Raw genomic sequence first — 25,382 nt, 5'->3', positions numbered from 1 at the left:
CATTCAGCATTCAAAAGAAGAAGAAGGAGAAGGAGAAGGAGAAGAAGTAGAAGAAGGGGTCAAGATCATGAAGGGGAAATTCACAGATACAGCTGGCCGGTGCTAGTTGGAGCTCACTGACTCTGGACTGACAGCTCGGGAACCTGCATGGGACCAAACTAGGCCCACTGAATGTGGGTGACAGTTGTGTGGCTTGATCTGTTTGTGGGGTCCCTGGCAGTAGGACCAGGACTTATCCCAGGTGCATGAACTGACTTTTTGGAGCCCATTCCCTGTGGTGGGATACCTTGCTCAGCCTTGATCCAATGGGGAGGGGCTAGACTCTCCTTCAACTTGGTATGCCAGACTTTGTTGACTACCTTGGGAGGCCTTACCCACTCTGAGGAGTGGATGGGGGTAGAGTGGGAGGGAGATAAGGAGGCGGGAGAAGGGGAGGGAGGGGGAACTGGGGTTGGTATGTAAAATGAAAAAAAAAATATATATATATATATATATATAATACATTCCAAAAAACTAGTTTTGCCTTTGACTCCGCCCTCCATCCCTCTCTCCCTCCCAGGCATCCAGACCTACTGCTGAACTAACAAGCCACATCGGCTCTCTGCTCTCCACTTCCAGATGATCCAGACATTAGAAGGCCAAGTCTCAGTGATCCCAGAATTAAGATGGTCTTGGGGTAGGAAGGGAGGCTGGAAAGGTGGCTCAGGGGTTCAGAGCACTGGCTGCCCTTGCGGGGAACTAGGATTCAGATGCCAGCATCCATGTTGGACACTTCACAACTGCCCATAACTCCAGAAGAACCATCGCCCTCTTCTGGCCCCCATGGACCCTTAAACTCATGCACACATACCCACCCTACATAAGTACATATAATTAGAAATAAATCAATCTTTAAAAAAAAAAAAGATGGTCTAAGGCATTCTGTGGAGGGGCCAATTTATTGATTGCTAACATTTACTGAGCATTAGCTCTGGGTCAATCATTTCCATTTAAGCAATATTTCATCTAACACTCACAAGGACCCTAGGGCACCAGAACCAGCCATCCAAGGGAGAGAAGTATCAGAGCCCAGTGAACTTAAACAAGTCAACCAAGGTCATGGGCCTGGTAAGAGGCAGAGCTGGTCCTCAAGTCCAGGTGTCTCGTTACCCTCCACTGCGCTGGCAGTGCTGACAGAGATGGAAGAAGACGATGACCTTGCCCAAGTCCTAGACCAGGGATAGAACCTCCCTAGTCTTTCAAGGTGATGCAGTGTGACAGCATGGTGGACAGAACCAGGGTCTAAGCTGCACCCTGCAGCCATCCAGCTGTGCTTCCCAGCACTGCTCAGGGCCCAGTCACTGTCAACCTCCCCATATCCAATAAATCAGCAAGAACTGGACCATTAGGGAAGTATTTAGGTTTGGATGAGAATCAGTGTAGTCACAAGTCAGGAAAAGTGGGCAGCCCACACACACACACACACACACACACATACACACACACACACACATGTACCACCACCACCACCACCACCAGGGCGCACAAAGCCGTAGTTCATGCCTGCCCCCACCACAACCTGGCCTTCTGTCTTTCCAATAATGATCACCTTCCTTTTCCCTCTAACAGCAGGAAAGATCATCTCCCCTGGTCTAGGACATAAACAGATAAACAAGTTTCTGGCCATGTGAACTCCCCCCACCTCCTCTGGCCTTTGGATCGCCTTTTCTCTCCCATCACCCTTTCCAGGCAGCCAGTTTGGTGGCTTTGGCTTACTCTCATTGCCAGTAGGGACAGAACAGACAGGTGAGTTACAGGAACTAGGGGCTCTGCTTCCTAGCCCTCCAGACCTGCTGTGTCAGCTGGCCATGAACCTCACCCTGACTTGAGCCTGTCCCCGCTCCAAACTGTCTTCCATCTCCTAGGACGTTATGGCCAAGGACAGTGTGTTCAGTGCGAGGTGGGATGAAGCTGAGTCTCCTGCGGATTCAGACACTTGCCTCAGCCTGGGAATGGGTGGATTGGAGGTGAGAACCTGGTCTTCTGGCATCCCATTTAGGACTCTCAGTGACCTCACAGCCTTGTGGAGCGGGCAAGGGGCTTTGAACCAGCTGGGAGGTGTTTGGAGAACGCAAACACTCCTGGCCTGACCAATGAGCTGGGTTCTGTGTACAGAATGGATGCAGGGCCACCCTCTAAGATTCCAAGAGTTGTCTGTATATAGTTAAGGGGTTGTGGATACCTAAACATTTCCCTTCTTTCCTTAAATGAGAGTCTGAGATTCATAGATAAGTGATGGTAACCTTGTGATCTTTAAATCTTGCTCTTCCCCCACCACATGTCCAAGAGCCGTCTGCCCCACCCTACAAACCATCTACTTCCAGTCTGAGCCAGCCCTGGTCTGCACCCTCTCCACAAACGGATTTTGCTGTCTGATGTTGGCCTGGCGTTCTTCCACGCACACAAGCAGCCAGTCTTTTCAGAAATGTCTGTGGGATGTTCAAGTATCAGGAGCCATCTCTTTTTTCTTGGGCTTTTCCTAGTGCTCCGACAATGACGGGCATGTAGTAGACTCAATGAAAGATGGTCTTTCTAAACCATACTCAGAGGTAGGAAAAAAAATTATGGAGGAGAGGGAGAACATAGTTCTGAGTCAAGAGGTCAGATGTGACTCTGACTCGGTTGTTTACTAGTTGCCATCTGTTGTTGTTGTTGTTGTTCTGGGTTTTTCAAGACAGGGTTTCTCTTGTACCTCTGTAGACCGGGCTGGTCTGGAACTCACAAAGATCCTCCTTGCCTCTGGCTCCTGAGTGCTGAGATTAAAGGTGTGCACCACTACCTCGTGACACCATCTAACCTCTTAATAGTCAGTATTCTGTCCTAAGAAGTGGAGTTCACCGTGGGCCCTGACAGGTCCAAGGTGATTGATTATGAAGGCTAGTTTAAAAAGACAACGCGGTTTTTATAAACTGTGGGGGCCAAATGTTAGTTGTTGTTGTTCCAAAGACGAGGCCAGCCTTCTCTCGGAGGCTCCTAAGTATAAGGTGAGTGGACCTGGTGGTATCAGTTTGCCAAGCGGGGGACCTGCTGTGTGAGCAGCCAGCAGCCACTGCTGAGTCCCTCAGTAAATCTCAGAACCATGGACAGCACCAGGCAGCCTAGCAGGTTCTGCCAGAGCTTAGGAGAGGGTCGCGTTTGCTCCCTGGTGTCCCTGACATCATAATAAAAACGGGCGGGCGGTGGTGGCGCACACCTGTAATCCCAGCACTCAGGGGATCAGAGGCAGGTGGATCTCTGTGAGTTCCAGGCCAGCCTGGTCTACAGAGTGAGATCCAGGACAGGCTCCAAAAGCTACACAGAGAAACCCTGTCTCGGGGAGAAAAAAAAGAGAAAGAAAGAAAAAAAAGAAAAGAAAAAGAAAAAAAAGGAAAAAAAGGCAGTTGGTGTTTAGTGCGGAAGTTCTACATGCTACACATGGTGCCAGGCCTTTTAATCAATTGTCTGGGTTAACACACCTATTAGATTGAGTGTTGGGTGCTGTAGGTGGCCCTCGGCCTCCATACATGGCTCCTTCCTGTGTGCCTTTCTATGTTGAAGAAGCTGGAGAGCTAAAAGACTATAGTTCCCATGGTCTGTTGCAGCTGGGGTCCTAGCTACAGATTGGTTCAGAGATGCACGAAGGTAGACTGAGAAGGTGGAAGGGACGAGGAGCTTGTCTTCCTTAGGCTGTGCTGTGCTCCTTGGTGAAGAGGGAAGGGCTGTTTCACAGCAGATTCAATGCCAGACTTTGCCTCCTGGGGAGGGGGGGCATAGAGAAAGGCAAGTGTCACAAGTGCAGAAGGAGCATCCTGATCCTAGGTTGCCACGGAGCAGAGGGGAGCCCGTGGCTCCAGGAGCAGCCCTCCTGACTGTGATACATGCTCTGTCTGTTGGGCTGTTCTGTTCTTCTGAGCACCCAGAATCTACCATCTTGGTCATTTTGAAAGCATGGAATGCCTAGTATTAAATCCTTATTTGGATGTAACATACATACACATTAAATAAATCAATCCTGAACATGCTTAGTGTTTTTGTGTCCTGCGCAAAGACCGGCTAGATCCTGCCATCTTGTAAAGAGGAATCTTAAGCCTGAAGAGCCTGAGAGACTGGCAAGGCCAGGGAGCTAATGGCAGTGGGGTGGGAAATGAGCCCCAGGGGAAGGATTCATCAGCCCCCTCTGAATCATAGGGAGAAAAAACAGGCTCAAGGCAAAAGTCAACGGAGAAAAGCCATTCTGGAATGAAATTCCAGGCTTGAGTTTCAGGGTGTAGCTTCAGACAGAGAGGGAAGAAGTCAGGGACTTGTGTGACAGGCCAGGCATGGTCTTTTATCTAACCATCATTTATTTTCCACAAGTGCCTAACTAAGAGCAACAGCCTGAGCTGCGTGAGTCAGTGCTCCATTTTACAGGTTGATAAACTGAGGCGAAGTACTAGCCCACTGTCACCAAGCTGGAGGGAATGCAGAGGCCTGTGGCAGGAGGAGGGAGGTGGCAGCCACTCAAGTCAAGGCTGGAGGCTATGTGAACTGACTCCCCCACTCCCTACCCCCGCCACCTCCCTCTGGGGCCCTACAGGGCTGCCTCTCCCTGCCAGGAAGGTTTTTCTCCCTTGTCGACAGACTCTTGCCACACCAACCCAGGGACCAAAGCCTCTCTGTCACAGTCAGCCACTGTGGCCAGACCCAAGTTGGACAGGGCAGGGAGCAAAGCAGGTGAAAGGCTATCAGACACCAGGCCTCCAGGGGCTGGATGGCAGCTGGGGAAGCCTAGGATGAGGAGGGTGGCATCCTGCTTCTGTGTGTACATGATACAAATGTTAAGAACAGCAGGATGGGGCTGGAGAGATGGCTCAGAGGTTAAGAGCACTGGCTGCTCTTCCAGAGGTCCTGAGTTCAATTCCCAGCAACCACATGGTGGCTCACTGTAATGAGATCTGGTGCCCTCTCCTGGCGTGCAGGCACACATGCAGGCAGAACACTGTATACATAATAAATAAATCTTGAAGAAGAAGAAGAAGAAGAAGAAGAAGAAGAAGAAGAAGAAGAAGAAGAAGAAGAAGAAGAAGAAGAAGAAGAAGAGCAGGATGTACTGATGTTCTAAGACTAGAGGGTCATGGGTTTTGTTTTTTAATTTAAGGAATAAACAACAACAAAAAAAAACTTTAAAATTATACTGTGTTCTTTCAGAGGTCTTTAATCTTTTTTTCTGGCTGAAAAACAAAAACTAAATGAGTATATCCTAATTGTATGTAGTATTTTGAAGGGAAGCCTTGCCTTTTCTAGGCACAGGCATTGCAGACTTTTCCTCACCAAACCCCTTGCTGTCTCTCAGGTATTCTGACTCTGCCAGTTGTAACTGTAACTTGTCAGTGGGGAAGGGGTCCCTGTGCAGGCCCCTGGTGGCTCCGGGCAGCTGTCACCTCAAGAAGAGCAAATCTGTTCCTTCCACCAGGAGCCCCTCTTAACATGCCTCGGCTCTCACAGATGGATGGCCCCCTGCTCTCACAGGCCTTGGCATTCTCTGGCTCTTTGGTACCCCATGCCCATTAGAATGCCATGTTGGGAGTCAGCACAGCTCTGCACCCTCAGGCAGCCCTCCCGGAGGCTCCTATGTCCCCTTTACCCCTATGACGATCATTCTGTCCTGAGTTCTCCCCCATGCAGTGCTAAGAAGAATCGGGTGTGTTCTTTCCCTTCCCAAGCTCATTCCAGGAGAGGCTGGAGACAGATCTTGCTAAGAGGCAGTTCCGGCGTGGGAGAAGTCTGCCGCAGTGCCTAACTCACAGACAAGGGCCAGTGAGCCCCCATCTGGAGTGTTTAAGAGTTTTCCTGAGTAAGGTGGGGATAGAATCCTGTAGAAGGGCTTTCAATGGCTTTCCTTATTCTGGTCAACAAGTGTCTGCTGTGGGTGGTCCTGCCTTACACTCAGACTTCGTTAGCTGAACTCTCATTTTCATCCATTGTCTCCCAGATTCTCCCTTCAACTGTATAACTATGGAATCCCCTGCGCGCGCGCGCATGCACACACACACACACACACACACACACACACACACACACACACACACACACGCACACAGCCCCAGAGCCTTGACATACCTTAGTCTCTCTTCCCAGATGTTTCCCCCTCCCACTACTAACACATTTTGCCACTAACCTCAGTTTAATATTTACTTCTTTGGGGGGAATCAGGTGATGCACCATGCCCATGCCCCTGCCTCAGGGAATCCTGCAAGGCAGACACAGAGCAGCATGTAATTGTGGGTCCCTAGGCCTGGCTTCCTTGAGTCCAACCCTAGCCTGGGCTATGTAGTAGCCCCATGATTTTAAGTAGGTTTATTAACTGCCCTGTGACTCAGTTTCCTTACCTATAAAATAGATGCATTAATATCATCTTCCCCATTGGGTAGCTGTGAGGACTAAGGGAACCAATTGAACCACTTACACACAGCACATTCGGTGTTGCCTGATTTGCTGTGTTAGGACCTAGTTCACTGTGTGATTACTTACAAGTTGCCCTTTCACATGACTGGCTACCCCATGGGGTGGCAGATTCCTTAATGACACAGCCCCAGCCTTTGTTGCTCATTACTGTCTCTACTATCCGGGTAGGTCTGGGTGCTTTGCAAATATTTGTTGAAGATGGGAAAGTCAGGAAGCATGGCAGAGGGACTTGTTTGGCCTTGTGATGTCAAACCCAGAGCACATGGCCCGGAAGAGACCTTACAAATATTGTCATCTAAGCTGCTTCTCTGACAGCCCCTGCCTGCCCTGTCCCTTGGGGCTTGGCTGGAACCTGTTCATGGAGGTTTCCGCCTTGATTTAGAGAAAGAGAAATGTGGCACACCTCCCATCTGAGGGCGGTAGAGCAAAGGCATTCACAACTGGACGAAGCTGAGTCTCCAGCACAACCCTGAGTTATCCCTATAATTCTTGTCTCCATAGCAACAAGTCTGGACTACACTTTCAGCCAGCAAGACTGGGCAGCTGCTCCATTCCTCATCAACAGGAGAGTAGAGACTCCAGGGTATGATTCTCTCCTCCGCCTCTAGCTCATTAAATCTTCAGCATGAGTCCAGGGAGGGGTGGGAGGTGGTTGGGAGGGAAGCTAGGACTGGAAGGGAATCACAAAAATGCACTGGAGTAGGGCCTGATCTCAGAGTCAGCCCCTGCTACAGAAGGATAAAGGTTGTCCGTGGAGAGGTGCCCAGGCAACCAAGTAAGCAACCAGATAGGATGCTGCTACTGACACCCCACTCCATCTCCTTCTGCAACCAAGATGAGCTCTGACCATCCAAGGTTCTATCGCCAAAGGCTGCACCCGAGTCCCACTCAGACTCAGCCAGCTGTTTACAGCTCACTGCAGTCCACATAGAGCTTCCTTATCAAATACCTGATCTGTGCCACACTGAGCACTGAATTGAGAGGCAAAGGCCAGCCACATGTGGCAGGACCATTAGTAAGCATGCCAAGTCAGGTGAGGGGAGCCTGAACCCCATAAGTAGGCTTTCAGGTTTGAGAGCAGCAGCTGTATGGTCTAGGGGGCAAAGTACAGTACAGTCAGCATATAGAGAATGCTGAACCCTATATGTACCTACCAAGGGTGCACTCTCCATTTTCTCTTGGAGAGTGCAGAAGAAACTGTTGGCAGTTTGCCTTCAGGGAGAGGAGGTGAGTGGTCACAAAAACAGCACAAGGGACTCACTGGTCAGTTTCTCTCCTTGTCACTGTTTGATTATATGACAAGGTACACATTGAACTGCTACAGGTTCTGGGATGGCAGGACTGGAAGGCATTATCTCTAAGAAGCCCCTGGAGGATGCCAGTATCACTGGGCCATGCTGTAAAACTTGCCCTATGGAAGCAAAGTCTATGGGAGAAGCAGGAAGGTCCCCCTGTAGCGCGCCCCTCCATCTAAGTGTGGACATTGGAGAAGACAGTCTGGCAGTCAGTGTGGTTCTCTTAGCCATGCTGTCTCTCTCCCACTGCACAGCTTCCACTTGGAATCAACAGTTCAGCCCCAACCTGGCTCCTGAACTTAAGAGCCTCTAGTTCAGACATGCAGTTCTTTAAAAGGGCACAGGGTAAGGGGGCTGCAAGGTGTGGGAGTCACAGAGAGGAGCATCTGACTCTCCTGGGTGTCCAGAAAGGATGCATAGAGGTTGAGCTGGCCAAAGGTGACCTCTAAAAGATAAGACAGTTTAGTTCTCATGAGTTGACAGCTTGCTAGCTGCTGGGCACTCCGCTCAGGCACTCTACGAGCACAGGCATTTTAAACCACACACACCCCCAACCACTCCAGACAGGACCCTCTGCTACCATGTGAGCTCTGAATCAATAGCGCAGCCACATGCCCTTAAGGGCATCAAGGCAGCCAACCATGGCATGACATTCCAAGAGCAGACCACTGAATGCGCCAAAGCTGAGGGAGGCAGGGGAGGGAGGCAGTTGTGGGTCCAGATTGTGTTCGAGCTCCCTGGGGAGCTCGGGTCCCCAGATGGAAATACGCCACCCTCAGATAAGATGAAGGCCAGGGTGAAGCCCATCCCTGGCTCTGGCTCCATCTGTCTAAATAGGTCAGAAGCCATGCCGACTGCCTTGGGGGTGCTCTGAGAGCAGCTGCCTGCTAAAAGCAAGCTGCTCCAGTGTTGGGTGGTGGAAGCCAGATGGTTGAAGATGCTGGTCTGGTTTATTTGGCCTCCCAGGGCTCATGGGGTACTCATGAGGGTACTGGGGCCTCTCTGTCTACAGACCCAGTGATAACAGTCAGCCCTGGAGAGGAGCAGAACCAAGTGGTTGAGGGGCTATAGCTCTTAGAGCCTCCAGGAATTGTGGGTGCACCCACACCCTAGTCCTCCTGTTCCCATATGGCTCTAGGGAGGTCACTGACCTCACCTAGAGGCAAGCCCCAAGTCAGAGGCCAGACTCTTTCTTGACTTTGCTTTTCCTTGGCTTAAGGTGGAACTAGAGAAAGCATGCTCTGCCTAAAGCTAAAGACATTCTCATTAAATTCAAAGAAATACTATCCTGGGTTGCTGGAGGGAGTAGTAGCTATTTCTGGAGAAGAGAGACCAATCCTTCTGTGTGCCACAGTTTAAGTAAAATAGGGTGAGTTCTTCCTCTCTTCCTTGTTGTGAGTTCTTCCTCTCTTCCTTGTTGATTTCCCTTCATTGTCCCCCCCGTGTTCCCTTTTCTCTCCCACCTCCGGCATTCAAGTGGGCCAAAGGCTCACCCTGCTTGTCCTGCTATCATGGGGACCTTTAACCATGGACAAAGTTCAGCCCATGTTTACTGAGCCAACCCCTGCTGGAGGTGGAAGAACCCAGGCCAAGGCTTCAGCATGTACCCAGGTGGCAGACCAGACACCAATTCTAAGCCAAACCCAGGACAAAACAAGGTACATGCTGACGCTATAGCCTCAGGGACCATTGGGGCAGAAGGGACTTCGGGAGGTGTAGTTTGAAAGCAGAGATTGTACCCTGGTAGAAACCAGTAGAGAGAGGGAAAGTGGGGGGGGGGGAAGTGGAGAATATGATACTCAAAAAATGACGTGCTTGGCTACAGAGGCAGTGAGAAAAGGGTCTGCCGAGCGAAAGGCAAACTGGACAGACCATGATGTTCAAAGACAGCCTGGCTGACTTGTGCTTCTTGGTGTAGGTCGTGGGGAGCCATGGAAATACTGAAGGGAAGTATGGTGTTGTCTGGGCTGAGATTAGAAGGGTTTCTAGATCTTGCCTCTGTCCTAAGCGCTCATGAAATCACTAGGCCTTGATTCTGAGTCCTGAGACCCACCAGGGACTCCCAAGGTGAGCAGTTTGGGTCTCAAGTGTTATTGGTAAGATCTGCTTTGGGTGACCCTAGTTTTTAATTATCTATTATAATTTTAATTACCTATTATAATTTTAAATTTTTATTTATGTTTTAAAAATTATGTATAGGGGTGTGTGTGTGTGTCCACATGTGAGTGTGTGCACATGAGTGCAGGTGTCTGTGGAGGCCAGAGGCATCAGACCCCCTGAAGCTGGAGTTACACATGACCATAAGCCACCTTGCCTGAGTTCTGGAAGCCAAACTCAGGTCCTCTCCAGCCCTCTGGAGGCCCTATTTAATGACACAGCTCTGAGGCATTCCTGAGACTCCTTTCTCTCTCTGGGTTTTTGTTTGTTGTTTCCATATTACATTTTTCTTCCCCTAAGATATTTTAATCTAGAATTTATACTGCTTTGGCAGGCCTCATGGTATACTCCTATAATCCTAGCACTTGGGAAACAGAGGCAGGAACATTGACACAAGTTTGAGGTTAGCCTGGGCTACTTAGGGAAACTCTGTCTCTGAAAGAGTAAGAGTTAGCCTGGCAGTGGTGGCGCACGCCTTTAATCCCAGCACTCGGGAGGCAGAGCCAGGCGGATCTCTGTGAGTTTGAGGCCAGCCTGGTCTACAGACCAAGATCCAGGACAGGCTCCAAAACTACACAGAGAAATCCTGTTTCGGGGGGGGGGGGGGGGAGTAAGAATTAATAATGCAAAATTCAATAAAGTTGAGCTGCTTGCCAAATGCCCTGTCCTTCTCCAGCAGAGGTAAGGCCTGGGAAGACAGAATTGTGTCCAGTTTACATGCTTCTGATCTCAGGTCCCAGCCTAAAGGCCATAACCCAAGCACAAACACAGTGCTGCTGAGCTTGTTGGAGAGGAAAGCCTGCCCTGTGGGAACCAGCTCCCTCTCTGGCACCACACCCTCACTTCCTGGGGCTTGGCAGTGCCTGAGCCTCCTGGTGGAAAAATCTCAGAGAAAATCAGACAGAACTGTGTCGCTTCCCTCCCTGCTTCTCACCCTGCCAGGAATCTTGGAAGCTTTGCACTGATCCTCTTTCGCCCCCATCTACATCACCACTGTCGTCGTCTGTCATCTTGGAATGGAGCCCGCAGCCTGCAAGGCACATTGCACCTAGGGAAAGTGAGCAGGCTGCAGGACGTGGCACTGAGAACAGCTTTGTCTGTGGGTCTGAGTGAAGCGAAGCTGGCCCTTGTGCAAGGGGCTGGCTGGCGGCCCCACTGTGGTCTCTACCCTCTGCAGGGGGAATAATTCTCTCAGTTGTACAGGTGGACAAACAGGGACGTAGAGAAGTTTATGGTCATGGTTAACCAATGCCTCTGCTCTCTGGTCACAGCTAACCAATGCCTCTGCACTCTGGTCATAACTAACCAGTGCCTCTACATTATGGTCATGGCTAACCAATGCCTCTACACTATGGTCATGGCTAACCAATGCCTCTGCACTATGGTCATGGCTAACCAATGCCTCTGCACTATGGTCATGGCTAACCAATGCCTCTGCACTATATAGGGCCATGGCTAACCAATGCTTCTACATTATGATCATGGCTGACCAATGCCTCTGTACTATGGTCATGGCTAACCAATGCCTCTGTACTATGGTCATGGCTAACCAATGCCTCTGCACTTGAAAAGGAACTGGGTTTTAAACGCAGGCCTGCCCGACTCCACCAAGCATCCTGTCTCCCTTGGGTGCAGCTTCTTCTCCATGGGAATGCAGGGTTATTGGTGCAGTGTGCTCTGTCCAGGGTGCTGATCCTGTGTACTTTCGGCCCACCTCCAGCAGCCCGGAGCTACAGGAGCCAAGGAAAATGACTTCATGTCTGCTGCCTGGCCTGAACTTGAAAGAGTGTTGCAGTCCCTGTCTGCTTTGGACAGTGGCCAGCTGACCTCTCCTCACTCTGGTGTGGACAGGGCTGGAGTCTAGAATAGGGTTACTGCACTTGCTGTCTCATGGACCCAGATGAAAGCAGAGCCACCCTTATCCCGTGGAGCCTACAGCCCATATCCAGCTGTGCTCACATCAGGGCTATGGTTAAGAAGCAGAGCTTGAATTCAACCTTCAATCTGGGTGGGGGGCTGCATGTGGCTACACCCCTACTCCTTGGGAATTCAGTACACCCCTATCTCAGTAAACATTATTCTTATTATTTCCTCACGGTGTACAACGTAAATACAATACATCCAGTCTCTGCTTTCAAGACCCTTAAAGGGCAGGTTAGGGCACAGGCTACAGGGAGCCATGGATGACTGAATGCCCTGGGAGTAAGATGGCTACTCAGTGCTTTAGGGAAGTTAACCAAGCATCTGGGTATAGCTGGGAGAGAACAGGCTTTAGTAATGAGCAGAGCTAATATGATAGCCACTTACTGAATGCTAGATGCTGTTCAAGCACTTTACAGGGTTTAACCTATTTAATCCTTGGTTTTTTACTTTTTATTACTTCCCCCATTTTATGGTTAGAGAGTGGTACACAAAGATGGTGAGGTTGGCAGGTGGCTGCAGAGCCCTGGGCTTTCAACAATATTCACAGTCGCTTCCCACAGCCACCTAGATGGGAGAAAGCAGGGTTGTCCAGTGAGACCTGAAGGGAGACAGAGTAAGGGCTGCCTGTGGCCAAGGCCACCTGGCCTGGAGGGTTCTCCTGGGAAAGGAGGAGGAAGTCATGAGGCCTACAGAACACCTGAGCACTTCGCACTAAAAAGAACTCAATCTAAGATGACCTTAATGGATAGCAACCACAGTCGCAATATTCTTGGCCAAAAGCCCATCCAAACATCTTTTTCCTTCATGAAAGAGAGGCCTTAGACACTCTCAGGGGAAAAGAGCTCACCCTATTACAGTTTCCCCGTCCAGTGCCCAGGGCTGCACCATCCTTTCTCCAAGACACAATCTGCATTTTCACTTCTCAAACAGGAAAGAAAGACTTCTCCAGATGCTCAGCTGCTTCGTAACACAGTCTACCTCTGGATGCCGGACAAAGGAGTGTGACTTGGTTGAAATGGCCATATGGTAGAGGAGAGCAAAGGTACTCAGGGCAGAGGCTGGGCTGAGGCCAGCAGGAAGAAAGCTTCCTGTGCCGTTTTGATGGGATTACACCTGATTCCTCTGAGATGCTCAATGCCAACATCTGGATTCACCATTGATATTAAGTGATACTCAAGAAGTAAAGAGGGATTGGCTTGGATTAACTCAGTGAGATCGCTGCCAGCTTCAGCAGTCTCAAGATATTATCTGTCTTAATTCTTTCAAGAGGAAGAGTTCTCAAAGTCAGGGAGTGCTCAGAATAGCGTTGCCTGGACCTATCCTGAACCTACTCCCCACACCAGAGCAGCTGGGCAAGACCCTCCACACAGAGGTCCCAGCTAGGAGCTCAGAATGGGGCATGGCTGACAGACAAGCTGATGATGACTGAGATGGTGCCCTATGCAGAGGGATCAGGTCCCTGCTGCCTCTTCCAGGCAGGCTGTGGTTAAAGACATCTATAGAAGACCACTCCCAAGTGCTGACCGACACACCACAGGCTATGAGAGAACCATAGGGCTACATTTCCCAAGGTTGCAGGGGCGGGGGGTGGTAACCAGTGCTAGGGCTGCCGGATGATGGCAGGGGGTACCTACCTGGGGCAGCAGGTGTTGGTAAGAGCTCAGGCTGTTCCCAGGTCTTCCCGTTCTCGACCACTCTCCTGGGAGGAGATGTTTCCAGGTGACCCTGCAGTGTCTCGCCAGTTCCTGACCACAAAAGTGGTTCCTTCAAAGCTCTGTGGCAAAGGGACAGCAGAACACTCTCAGGATAGGCAGGCAGGGATCCCAGTCCTCTGTAATCAGCTCCTCCCCCGAGCCCTAGCTGGCCAGGTCCCTCCTAGACCCAATGTGCTGGTCAGCATTATCCCACTGGTCCAGCCTGGGGAGAGCTCTGGGAGGGCCAAGGGCACCTCAGAGGCCAACGAGTGCTCAGAGTGTGACCTGAGTGAGCCGTCCAACCCAAGCAGAGGTAGACAGAGGAGGGGGATCGAGACGGAGCACTATACTAGAGTGTCAAAGCCACTTGTCCCCCTGGTGAGCTGAAGCGCTCTGCTTTCCTTCATTGTGATAGGTGCTTCAGCCTAGACATAAAGCCAGCAGTGTTGAGGTGAAGGGAGGTCACACAGAGCCACAGCCATCTCTTCCTTCAGAGTCATCTGAGGAGACCTTACCGAAATGCCTACTGAAAGAACCCTCTGCCAGCCCACAGAGAGCAAACGTCCAGGAAAGTCCCTAGGGATCCTAGGCATGTCCACATCTTGGCCACAAAGGTACGGGAGGTCATAATCAACGCATACACTGGGAGACGGTAGACACACCCGGGGATGAGGCTCTTGTAATCTGCACAGCATCCTCAGCCCCTTTCCTAAAAGCAACATCAGAGGAGCCCAAAGTCTGCAGAGACTAGCCAGGGACCCTGGGCAGTTTGTGTGACACATCTCCAGGTTTTATCTTCAAACGAAGTGAAAGGAGGGATAATCTCTTATTATTATTATTTATAATCTCTTATGAGCCCTTCCAGGTCTGACATTGCCAACGAAAGACAAGATGAACCTACAGGAAAGGGAACTTAAAATGGAAATTCGGGGCCAGGATGTCAGTCAGCGGCAGAGAACTTGCCCAGAATGCATGAGGTCTCCAGCACTTCCAAAAAAGAAAAAGAAGGAGCCAGGTGGTGGTGGTGCACACTTTTAATTCCAGTGCTCGGGAGGCAGAGGCAGGCGGATTTCTGTGAGTTCAAGGCCAGCCTGGTCTACAGAGTGAGTTCCAGGACAGCCAAGGCTGGTATACAAGGAAACCCTGTCTTGAAGCTCAAGGTAAGGCATTTTAAATAGTTTTCTACCTTTCACAAGTGATTTCTTCTAAAATATTCTGAAAACAGCACGCTGTGGAGAGTCCACACTCAAGGAAACCACACAATGGAAATAGCATGGGGAACACTGCCCTTGCCTTCCCAGGGCTCTGCTGCACTTCTGAAGATAAAGATCATTAATGTCCTTGCTGTAATTTTCTCTAAGTTTCCCCAAATATGGATGAACGTGCACATATACCTACACCTTCACGTTCCTGTCACTCTTGCTTTGTTCGTTAATACACGTCACACATCTCTACAGCCACATCTTCAGGTTTCAATAGTTAGTATTTCACTGACTCAAGCCCTACACGCCACAGGATTCTAACCTTGCTGCTGGATACTTAGAGATAGTCCCTCCATCCCTTTCTGTGACTGGGCCTGGCCTTGAACTTGCTGGCTGGGCCAGGCTGGTCTGGAACTGGCCATCTTCTTATGTCAGCCCCTCAAGTGCTAGGATTATAGGTGCTGCATGCATCCATGCCTGATTTGTTTTCCTATGTTGGAGGCAAGAAGCTGCAATAAACACTTCTGGGGTCAGCCCTAGAAAACCCTGGGTTGACGTTTATGTGGCTCTTAGAGACTCATATACATAGCCAAGGTGTCCTGCAAAAGTGAAGCAGTTTGCAGTGCTCTAGAAATACAGGCAGTTCCGGCTTTCTCTGCATCTCCAACATCGTGGCACATATCCACCTTTTTAAACAATGTTTCTCAACATACCTCATTATTTCAACTAGCATACTCCAGAATGGGTTTCATGATGACAGTTTTAGACACGCCATTGTATCAAGCTCATTTCTGTCCTCTGTCCATTATTAAACTCTTTAGCTTTGGCAATATGAGTTGAAAACTGATCACTTCTCAATTCAGAACTCTTCATTGCCATCAGGTCAGATATTCTTTCTCTTTCCCCTCCCTTCTTTCCTTCCTCCCATATTCTCATTCTCCCCCCTTCCCCTACCCAGCAGCTCCCAAACACACACTTCTCCAGCACAGATTAAACCATATTTCAGGTAAAGAACAATGTTGGAGATGTAATGTACACACACACACACACACACACACACACACACACACACACACACTAAAAACAAAGACATCTATCAATATTTATCAAATGCCCTTTAGGCCCTGTGCTGGGTGTGGTGGTGTGTGTTAGGCACAGGAGGTAGAGGCAGGAAGATCTGAGGTTCAAGGTCATCATGGGATATGTAGTGAGTCAATCTGGGCTACACGAAATCCTTTCTTAAAAGATCAATAATAGGGGCTAGAGAGACAGCTCCGGGGTTAAGGGCTCTTGTTCTTGCAGAGGACCTGGGTTTAGTTTCCAGCACTCACTTGGTGATTCACAACCATCTGTACCTCAAGTTCAGGCACGCCCTCTTCTGATCTCCATAGATATACCAGGTATGCAGATGATGCACACACAGACAAGCCGGCAAAACACTCAGATACATAAAATAAATCTTAAGAAAAATAGTCAAGAGGGGGCTGTAGAGATGGCTCAGTGGTTAAGAGAACTAGCTGCTCTTCCAAAGGTCCTGAGTTCAATTCTTAGCACCAACATGGTGGCTCACAAACATCGATAATGGGATCTGATGCCCTCTTCTGGCATGCAGGTATACATGCAGAGCACTCATAATATATAAAGTATAAACATTTAAAAATTTAATCCAGAATAAGTAAATAAAATACAATATTGCACGATTCTATTTATTATTTAGCTTACATGGCCTATACCAATGTTCACAGATGAGCATTCATTCTGCTATTTAATTGATGAATTATGAATGTGTACCACACACCAGCTGGCCTGTGCTTTGTTATCAGTGGGGCACTAGTTTCACAGAATGGCCTGGAATCCTTCCTTCCCTAAGACCTGGTATGGTTGGTAGTACTTAAATAACATTCCCACTATCCAGTCCGTAAGATTCAACAAACACTGCTAAACTTGGCTGTTGAGGGTTTTTTGAGGACTTGGCTCCTTCCATAATTATTGTTTGTTTGGGTTTTCCAGCTCTCCTGAGTCAAACCAATTATTTACATTTTTGTCCAGGAAACTATTGTTTCAGCTAGTTTTCGAATGGATTTGCACATGGCGGACCTCGGTATTCTCTGAGAATTCTACCTTCTCTGTACCAATGGCTATTTCTTCATTTTAAAGTGGGACTTCCTCCATTTGTCTCGTGGCTTCCCCAACCTTCACCAGGTTAGCTAGTCTTTAAAAGGTATCAGATCAGGGATGGAGTGATCGACTGCTCGGCGACTAAGAGCTTGCATTGCTCTCGTAGGACCTGAGTTCGGTTCCCAGCACCCAGATCAGGTGGCTCACAACTCCCTATAACTCTAGTTCCAGAGGGATCTGATGTTTTTGGACTTCACAGACACTATATGCAAATATATATGCCCCACCCACCCCCAACCAGACAACACACCAACACACATAATTAAAAATAAATCTTTGAAATAAATTAATAAAAGTCACAAATTTATACAACACAGTTTTTCCCAGGATCCTGTCTACATACAGCCCAAATACAAAAGTGCTGAAATCATAGAGAATGGGAAGGTGGTGGAGAAAGGGTTGCTTCATTCATCAAACATTTCAATGCTGCCTGCATTTCTTTATCACCAGGCCTGGGACACTCCACATTTCCTTTCCCCAGCTTCCTGCACTGGTTAAACCTGCCACCACCCACTCTTCCTTCAGCATTCAATGGTCACCTCCTCCAGGACGCTACCCTGCCTCTCAGGGAGGAGTTGGTGCCTTTCCTTTGGGGAAAATAAAAGTCAATTTAAACACTGAAAAGATAGGCGAATAAAACCAATGAAATTAACAAATATTAACATCCTATAATTTTCCCTTCAGATGTTATATGAGTGCGTGAATATGCCTGTGTGCATACTGTGTGTGTGTGTGTGCGTGTGTGAGAGACGGGTGTTCCTGGCAAACCAGACGTCTTTACCCAGAAGTTTCTGCTCCATTAAGTCTTTGCCCAAAAGTCTCAGCTCCATTCCCCAAAGATCACCACAGGGCTGAGCTCTGCAGGAGCTGTAACTTGTTCATCTCTATTAATCATACAATCTTGTTTTATAACTTTATTGACCTTGTATTGTCACTGATGGTACTGCTCTGAGATCTTTTTTAGATTTATTCGTGGTGATACAGAATAAATATGTAGACATATCAGCCTTATCAAGGTATAATTTACAGAAAATAAAACTCCCTGCTGGTTGTGGGGTACATGCCTGTAATCTTGGCATTTGGGAGATGGAGGCAGAAGGATCAGGTATTCAAAGGCATCTGCTTCCACCTAGTGAGCTTGAGACAAGCCTACATGAAACCCTGGTGCCCCCCCCCCCAAAAAAATCAAAACAAAAACTTCAGACAGGAGTGAGTGATGTGTGTGTTTGTAATCCCAGCACTCAAAAGGCTGAGGCAGGAGGATTGCTGCAGACCAACCAGAGCAACATAGCAAGATCTTGTCTCAGGAAACAGTAAGGTAAACAGCCCCCACGCTGCTTGCACTAACGTCCAGGTGCTCCAGCTTTGGTTGTCCCCTCCACTGCTGTCGGTAACAAGGCTGCAGCAGCCTGGACCCGTTTTTGCATTTCAGGTGTCGCTGCCCTAGATATTGCAGAGACTGTCACCTTCTGCATGGGCATGAGTGTCTCTAGGTCACCGCACACCCAGATGTGAAACCATCAGTCTTAAAAGCACAGGCAACTGCATCTCCACGTGTCCTTGTCAGACTATCCCATCCCTGGCATTCTGCATTGCCGTCATCACAGAATGTGATTATTATTTATCATGTCCCTGCTCTCTCCACAGGTGGCCGGTGGACATATGTGTGTAGAGGACTTGGGAACACTAGGTGAGTAAAGGGATGAGCCCACTGTCTAGCAAAAGAAACGGGTTCCATGTGCAGGGCTTTCCAGACCTCTTCCAGCTGAGGTCCATGGAGGGCTTCATGAAGGGCGTGCTTGCATTTTAAAAGGACAGGAAAATAAACAGATGAGAATGGAGACAGATCTGGGGTAGTCTGGGACATGGGTCAGAAAGTCATCTCTTCTTTCAGGATCCCACTTGGCCAAAGACATACTAGGAGTTGGGGACTAGAAGATCTGGGGGTGTTGGCCATTGTGGCATATACAACCTTAATCCCAGTCCTCGGGAGGCAGAGACAGGCAAGGTCACTGTGAGTTCTGAGACAGTCAGTTCTACACAGTAAGATCTTGCCTGAAGAAGGAGGAGGAGGAAGAGGAGGAGGAGGAGGAGGGAGAGGAGGAGGGAAGGGGGAGATGAGGAAGGAAACTGGGGGAGTGGCAGAAACTTCAGGGTGATCAGTCATCTCTTCTCATACATTGGCGAGGGGTGACCCTCTGCACCTGAATGAGGGCACAGTTTATGAGGAGTGGTTCTGACTTCCCATAAGTGCTCAGTGGAAGGCTCTGGGGCCAGTGAGGAAGGCCCAGGACAAAGGTAGGTTCAAAAATGACTCATACATAAGGAGGAAGAGTCCCTGGGGTGCCTTATCTTACCAAGCCTGGCCTAGAAGCCTGCTTTCCCCAACATGGCAAATTCCAGGGCTGCTCTGGCCTAGCTCCCTTTCCCAGACTCACTGGAGGGCTCTGGGATAGGGTTCCCCCTGACCTGCCCCTCTCACACCAGGACAGCTACCTAGAGGGCCTTGAGGAGCTGTTGCAGATTGGAGCATAGTCTAGGTCCCCACCTCTCCGCACATGGGGGGGGAGGGGAGAATCCTATCCTTCCGTTTCACTTGCTTTTGTGACAGGAACTGTCCTTCAGCTGCCCCGGCTCTGGGCACCCTGCCCAGAATGGAGGGGAAGGGGACAAACCATCAACCTTCACTTCCAAGTGCTTGGGTCTTAAGCAACTTAAGCAAAACCAGCAACAGCACAAGTAGCGCTGGATGTAACTGGATGCTGGAGTCAGACCCCTGTATGCTGGAGTCAGACCCCTGTATGCTGGAGTCAGATCCCTGTATGCTGGAGTCAGACCTCTGTATGCTGGAGTCAGACCCCTGTATGCTGGAGTCAGACCCCTGTATGCTGGAGTCAGACCCCCGTGGCCACATATGCAAGGCTATGGCTCACACCACCTCTCAGTTTCTGTTTTTTCCTCTATCTAGTGAAAGTTCACTGGATCCATTTCTTCCCTGGAGCCTACTGAGATTTCAGAAGTAATAACCATGAAGGCACATGAAACCATGGAGCACCAAGACCTCAGGAGATGATGCCTGACCTGATGTCTGCGGTCTTCCCAGGCCTGGCCTAGTTCACACCTGGACACACGTGACCCTGGCCAGGAGGAGGTCCCTGACCTGGTAACACTATGTAGTGTCCCCTTCTGCACCTCCTCCTGCCCTACCACCCACATGCCTTCTGGTTCCGGGATGACTCCCTTCTCCCAGACCTTCAGGAACCTGAGGCTCTTCCAAAGGGAATAGTTCAATTCTAATGGAGCCTTGAGTAATTTACATGGCTGGCCTGTCATCCCAAAGGTCCCTAGAGAGTTGGTTGGTGACTCAGAAATAAAAGGACAAGCAAATGGAAAGGGGACTTAGTGACCAAGCACCCTGCAGCCATCTTCCTGAGGACTCTATACAGGGTGGGGAGTTTCCTGCACCGCAAATGAAGGTAACAATACGTGAGGAAACCCAGCCCTCAGCAATCTCTGAATACTGTCTCACGTGCAGCAGTTCGTCCATGCTCAAGTCCTACCACACATACTGGTCACCCCACAGGGCTTTGATTACATGCCCAGTCTTCTTTGCAGCATTTTGATGCTCTGGCCAAATGTCATTTGGACATCCGAGGTGATAATGGCCCCAAGATCGTTCTCAACCATCTTCTTGATTGACCACTGGACTGGATTGCTCCCCTGAATCTCCATAGACCTCAGGAGTCTCTTGCTCTTGAGGCAGGGGCATGGCTTGAGGCCAGTATTCATCCATCTGGGCACAATCCTGAGACTCAACCACAGTGTGAAAGCTTCTATCTCCAGGGCCACCTCCCTCGGCTGGGCTACTCGGGGATGAGAAGGGGACAGCGTGGCTTCCCACTAGAAGCTGGCATGGTCTTTCTGTCTCTGACCCTCTAAGGACATCAAAGGCCTTGACTCAGCAGGAAATGAAGGCACAGAGACATGCCATCACTCATCTACTGGGTCCACCTCCTGAAAGGATTGATGTAAGATAGCAGATGGAAGGGTGGGGAAAATGTGAGCCAGGACCCTAGGAAACCTGGGTCCAAGTTCTGGTTTTCTAGATGGGCCTGCCCTTCTGTTTCACTGAGGGAATGATCAGAAGGAAGCAGGAGGTGACAATGGGGAGCCCCTACCCTCTTGCCCCTGGCTCAGCATATCTCAGTCCCAGCCTTAGGAACACTGGTAAGGAACGTGGGAGCTTGGGTGCGTAACCCGATCTAGAAACGAAGCCCAAGTTCTAGCCACAGGATGTTCCTAAGAGCTACTGTCGGTTAGCCCTGGGCAATCCAGATAGCTCTAGAACAAGAACCCATTTTCCATGCAATGCTCACACACTCATCTCAGTGGCCCCGGGTTCTCATCTTAGCGCTCACTGTGGCCCTGCCAACTAACTCATGGGCAAGAAAGCAGAGTCCTGGCTACACACGCATACTGGTGGGTAAGTAAGCTAACTGTTCAAGCCCGAGCTCTCTCAAGAGAGGGAGAGGAGAGAGTGCTGGGCCGCAGTCAAACAAGACAGGGCACTAAAAGCTGTTGATCTTACACAGTTGCCTAGCACTTCCCCTAAGCACTTCCATTACGGCCCTTCTCAGTGAAAGCCTGCCCATAGCCTAAATGCCACACGGATTCCCGTAGCCTGGACATCGCAAAGTGTTCCCGGAACTTTTCAATCATTATCTCTAGACTCTTCAACCAGCCGCCTCCCAGAAAGGGCCATAGGAGCAAGTCTGTGGGTTTCCTATGTTGGTAGGAAGGTACAGGCTTGTGGGGATGTCCAGTGTGCCTTTAGACATCAGCATCTCTGGGTGGCAACCCTTTTAAATATGTTAATATTAGTCAACTGAGGAGGAAGGCCAGAGGATAACTGGAAGAGGGCTGGGAGGTCTAGTCTAAGACTGAAGAGACCCTAGACTGGCCACAGAGAAAGGGGACATCCTACATAGAGGGAATGGCCATAGTTCCTCGCTCAAGGAAGGAAACAGATGGCATCCATGTAGGCCAGAGGCTCCTAGAATAACACTTCCTTTCTGTAATAAATACTTGACTCATTTTCAAAGCCCTCCCACCCATCTGGAGAAGGTGTGTTCATGCCTAGATGTCAGGTAGGGGAACTCAGGGCAGAGTGCCAGCAAATAGTTCTTGGTCCAGAACAGGCCCTTAGTTCTATAGGCCTGATTCTCCTTCCGTGGGAGTGAGATGGCCCGGGGGTAAGATGGGGACTTTTTGAGGCCTGACCTTTCATGGCTAGGCTGAGAGAAACACACTACCAATTTCCTGAACTGTGAACAATGGCCTTCCTCCTGGGGAAGGGCCCCAGTGGAGGTGGTAGGTGGATGGGTCCTCTTCTCTGGCACGATATGGCCACCCCATAAACAGCCAGCTCCAAGAGAGTTTTCTAGAGAGTCCCGTCTTTCCCACAGATCGTCCCCAGAGAATCCCAGTGACCACCTAGCAGCCCAAGGCATGTGCTTCTCTCTGGAACCCAGCTTCAGGGACTCGACTCAGGGAATCTCTGGAAAGCAGCTAGGCACATAGCAACACCTTTCACCTGGCTGGTCAGAACCTCTTGTCCTGTTGGGCTCTCAGAGAGACAGCAGGTCCCCTTGTCTACGGTTCAGAGCTGTGTTCACGCTCACAGCTACTGCTGCAGCTAAGCAGACAGGAGAGACCCCTGACTTTGGCTCCGATGGCTCTATAGGACAGTGTAGCCCTGTGGGGACGTGGCTGGCAGGTAACCAAGTGATTTTTGTCTCTCTCCTTCAGGCTGTCTCCTTACCAAGTAACTAGCAAACATTCCTTGAAGGAGGAGACCATGTTGGATCTGCTCATATCAGGCCCCACCTGCCAGAGGTCATTCACACCCTCACCTCCCAGGGCTAGGGCAGTGGGGGAGGAGGAGAGGCCAGAATAATAATAATAAGAAGGCCTCTTTGGTCTGCCCTGGGCTATCCAGGGGAGAGGTGTAGAGCAGCCCACAGTATCCCCTGTGCCTCTGTGCACAGAGACAGACCACCACTGATTCTGCTTGTGCCTTGCCTCAGTTCCCTTCCAAGAAAAGACCTCCAGGGAGAAGGAGGTTGAGATAATTTGAGAAGTTCAGCTAGGGTGACCGCAGATTCAGTGGAGTCCGCTTTATCTGGGGACACGGATCAGAGAGCACAAGAACAAGAAGGAAGGAAGCCAAGAGAAGGCATCCCCCCCCCCCCCAAAGCCTCCACAACCCTTCCGGAACGGGCTCCAGGGCCTCTGGAAGAAAAAGTCCATCTCCTTGTTCCCCTGAGCACCATCTCACTCCCTAGGAACTTTGCACCGGCCCCCATCAAGGGTGGCACAATGGGGAACACTGGGGGACTTCCTCTGCCATTAAAAGCCACCTCTTACTGTTTTCCTGAACCCACAGGTACACATAACCCCTTCTGCAGCCTAATGAGCACTTTTTAGCAGTTTCTTCCTGTCCAATTCCAATCCCCGCGGGTGCCCACACCTCTGGCTCCCCAAGCATGCTGAAACTGTAACACCCTGTATCCTAAAGGATGAGGGAGGGGGGCACCGGGTGGGGATCCAGCACAGAGAAGATCGGGGGGCTAGAGAGCAAGACTGGCCGCCATTCCTCCAGAGGGGGTAGATTATACCTGGGAGACCAGTTCTGTGGACCTGCCGAGTGACTTCGGTCAGGTCAAAGCACCCCTGGACCTCAGTTGCCCCAGGATCTTCCTCCAAACCCAAAGTTTCTTTCAAGTAGAGATTGGAGGCAGATCCAGTCTTTGAAAACATATACAGTAAGGTGCCATCCTTCGCCCCCAGGACCCTGCCACCTTGAAACTCAGGCTGCCCAGCCTAGAAACAGACCCCCACACAGCCCATCGGTGATGCTGTGGTTACGGAAACCCTGGAGTAGACCGCCTCCTTCCAGCCCAGCCCAGCCCAGTGCGTGGGCAGCAGAGCCCTGGGGAGTCCCTGGATGGATGGGGTGGGGTGCCCTGAGAGAAACTCCCACCTACTCAGACAAGAGGCAGGGACCCCCAGGCAAGCCTCCCGCCCACCTCCATCCCGGCATCTTATGAAGACAGGTCTCCTGAGTCCAGGCCCTTCCTAGTGGGCCGCTTAGCCCAAGCCTGCCTTAGATAGATGCGGAGGAACAGCCAATGTGCTCCACATGTGGCGCAGTCTCCCCCACTCCCATCCCTCCCGTCCAGTCTCAGGTCGCCGCCGAAAGCTCTCAGCAAGCTCTCCCTCCCCGCCCCCTCCCTGGCTGAGGACCCGGATTCTCATCCCTTCTCCCAGAAGCGACAGTCCCCAAGCTCACGGTATCTGAGCCCTCAACAGCCAGCGCCAGCCCCAGGCGAGGAGCTCGGGCTGCCAGGATCAGTGACAGTCAACACTACCTGAGAGGAGCCTTGCCGCCGGCGGGTCCTCCTCCTCCTCCTCCTCCTCCTCCTCCTCCTCCTCCTCCTCCTCCTCCTCCTCCTTTTTCCAGGCCTTGTGAAGCCTGCTCCACCTGGCAAGGGACTGTCAGCAAATTCCCCTCTGCATCACCGCGCGAGCGGCATCCCGGCTCCTCCCAGTGGGAGTCAACCTCGGCCCCGCCCCACGCTTCTCTGACCTGTGGGGGAACCCGGGCTAGATGACCGTAGGCAGAGACCACGGCTCTGCCCTGGAAATCCTGTAGCTATCAGAAACGATGACCATCGCGAATGCACAAGGCTGCCGCTCCCTGGCTGAGGTTTGCAGCGACTGAGGCTCTGGGCCTCGGCAGCTGCCTTGCCCACCCACCCTCTCCCACGCCTCAAACTCTCCTCCGAGGCCTCCTAGCCATAGCCCAGCTATCCAGGAGAGAGGAAAGACATTCAACCTCGCTAAGGTAGCGCTCCGCCACACCCTAGGGCCACATCCGGGCAAGGCTCAGTTCTGACTCCTTCAGCAAAAGAAAGATCTATAAATTGATCACAAACAACCCCATCCAGGAGTGGGATGCGCCCAGTCCATTTTGCCAGGACCACACTCCTCAAGTGGGTCTCAAGTTTCACCCAAGACCTGCCCACCCTGCTGGGGAGACCGGTTTTGAATTGGGGGCTGATACCATGTGTTTGCCCCTGTTGCCCCAAGTAAGGGCTGTAGGCATCTCTCTCTCTCTCTCTCTCTTTCTGGGTCACGGCCTGGGTTCACTTATTTAATAGACATTTTATCATGGAGGTTCTCAGTACAGTAGCTAATGAGACGGGGCCACTATTGGGTAATGTTTTATAATAGTGAGATGTTGTCAGAGCTGTTAGCAATATAAAAAGGTCAAGGCGGGAGCAGTGTGAGACAGGGTCAGGGAACACTGGAGGAGGTAACTATGTCTTCCTGCGTTTTTATAGCCAGCAGCACTTGCCAACCTGTGCTAGGTCTCCCCATGCCATGCACCTGTCCCCCCACCCATCACC

General features: G+C 50.5%; 1 protein-coding gene across 2 annotated transcripts in view; it reads right to left on the bottom strand.

Moving 5' to 3' along the window:
* The window catches only part of Tmem63c (transmembrane protein 63C), a 76,716-nt gene extending 52,327 nt beyond the window's left edge, over positions 1-24,389 (bottom strand). Inside the window, exons 1-2 of one of the 2 annotated variants that reach the window (XM_036205897.1) lie at positions 24,342-24,389; positions 13,472-13,611 (exon numbers count right to left, since the gene is read on the bottom strand). The gene's annotated coding sequence lies outside the window, so the exon portion shown is untranslated. The other variant, XM_036205898.1, reaches the window with a different exon arrangement.
* Between the last annotated feature and the right edge of the window lie 993 nt (positions 24,390-25,382).

This window comes from Onychomys torridus, chromosome 14 (assembly GCF_903995425.1).
Source record: "Onychomys torridus chromosome 14, mOncTor1.1, whole genome shotgun sequence".
Classification (NCBI taxonomy): domain Eukaryota; kingdom Metazoa; phylum Chordata; class Mammalia; order Rodentia; family Cricetidae; genus Onychomys; species Onychomys torridus.
The sequence above is the reverse complement of the archived record's forward strand: the minus strand, read 5'-3'. Positions and strand labels throughout refer to the sequence as shown.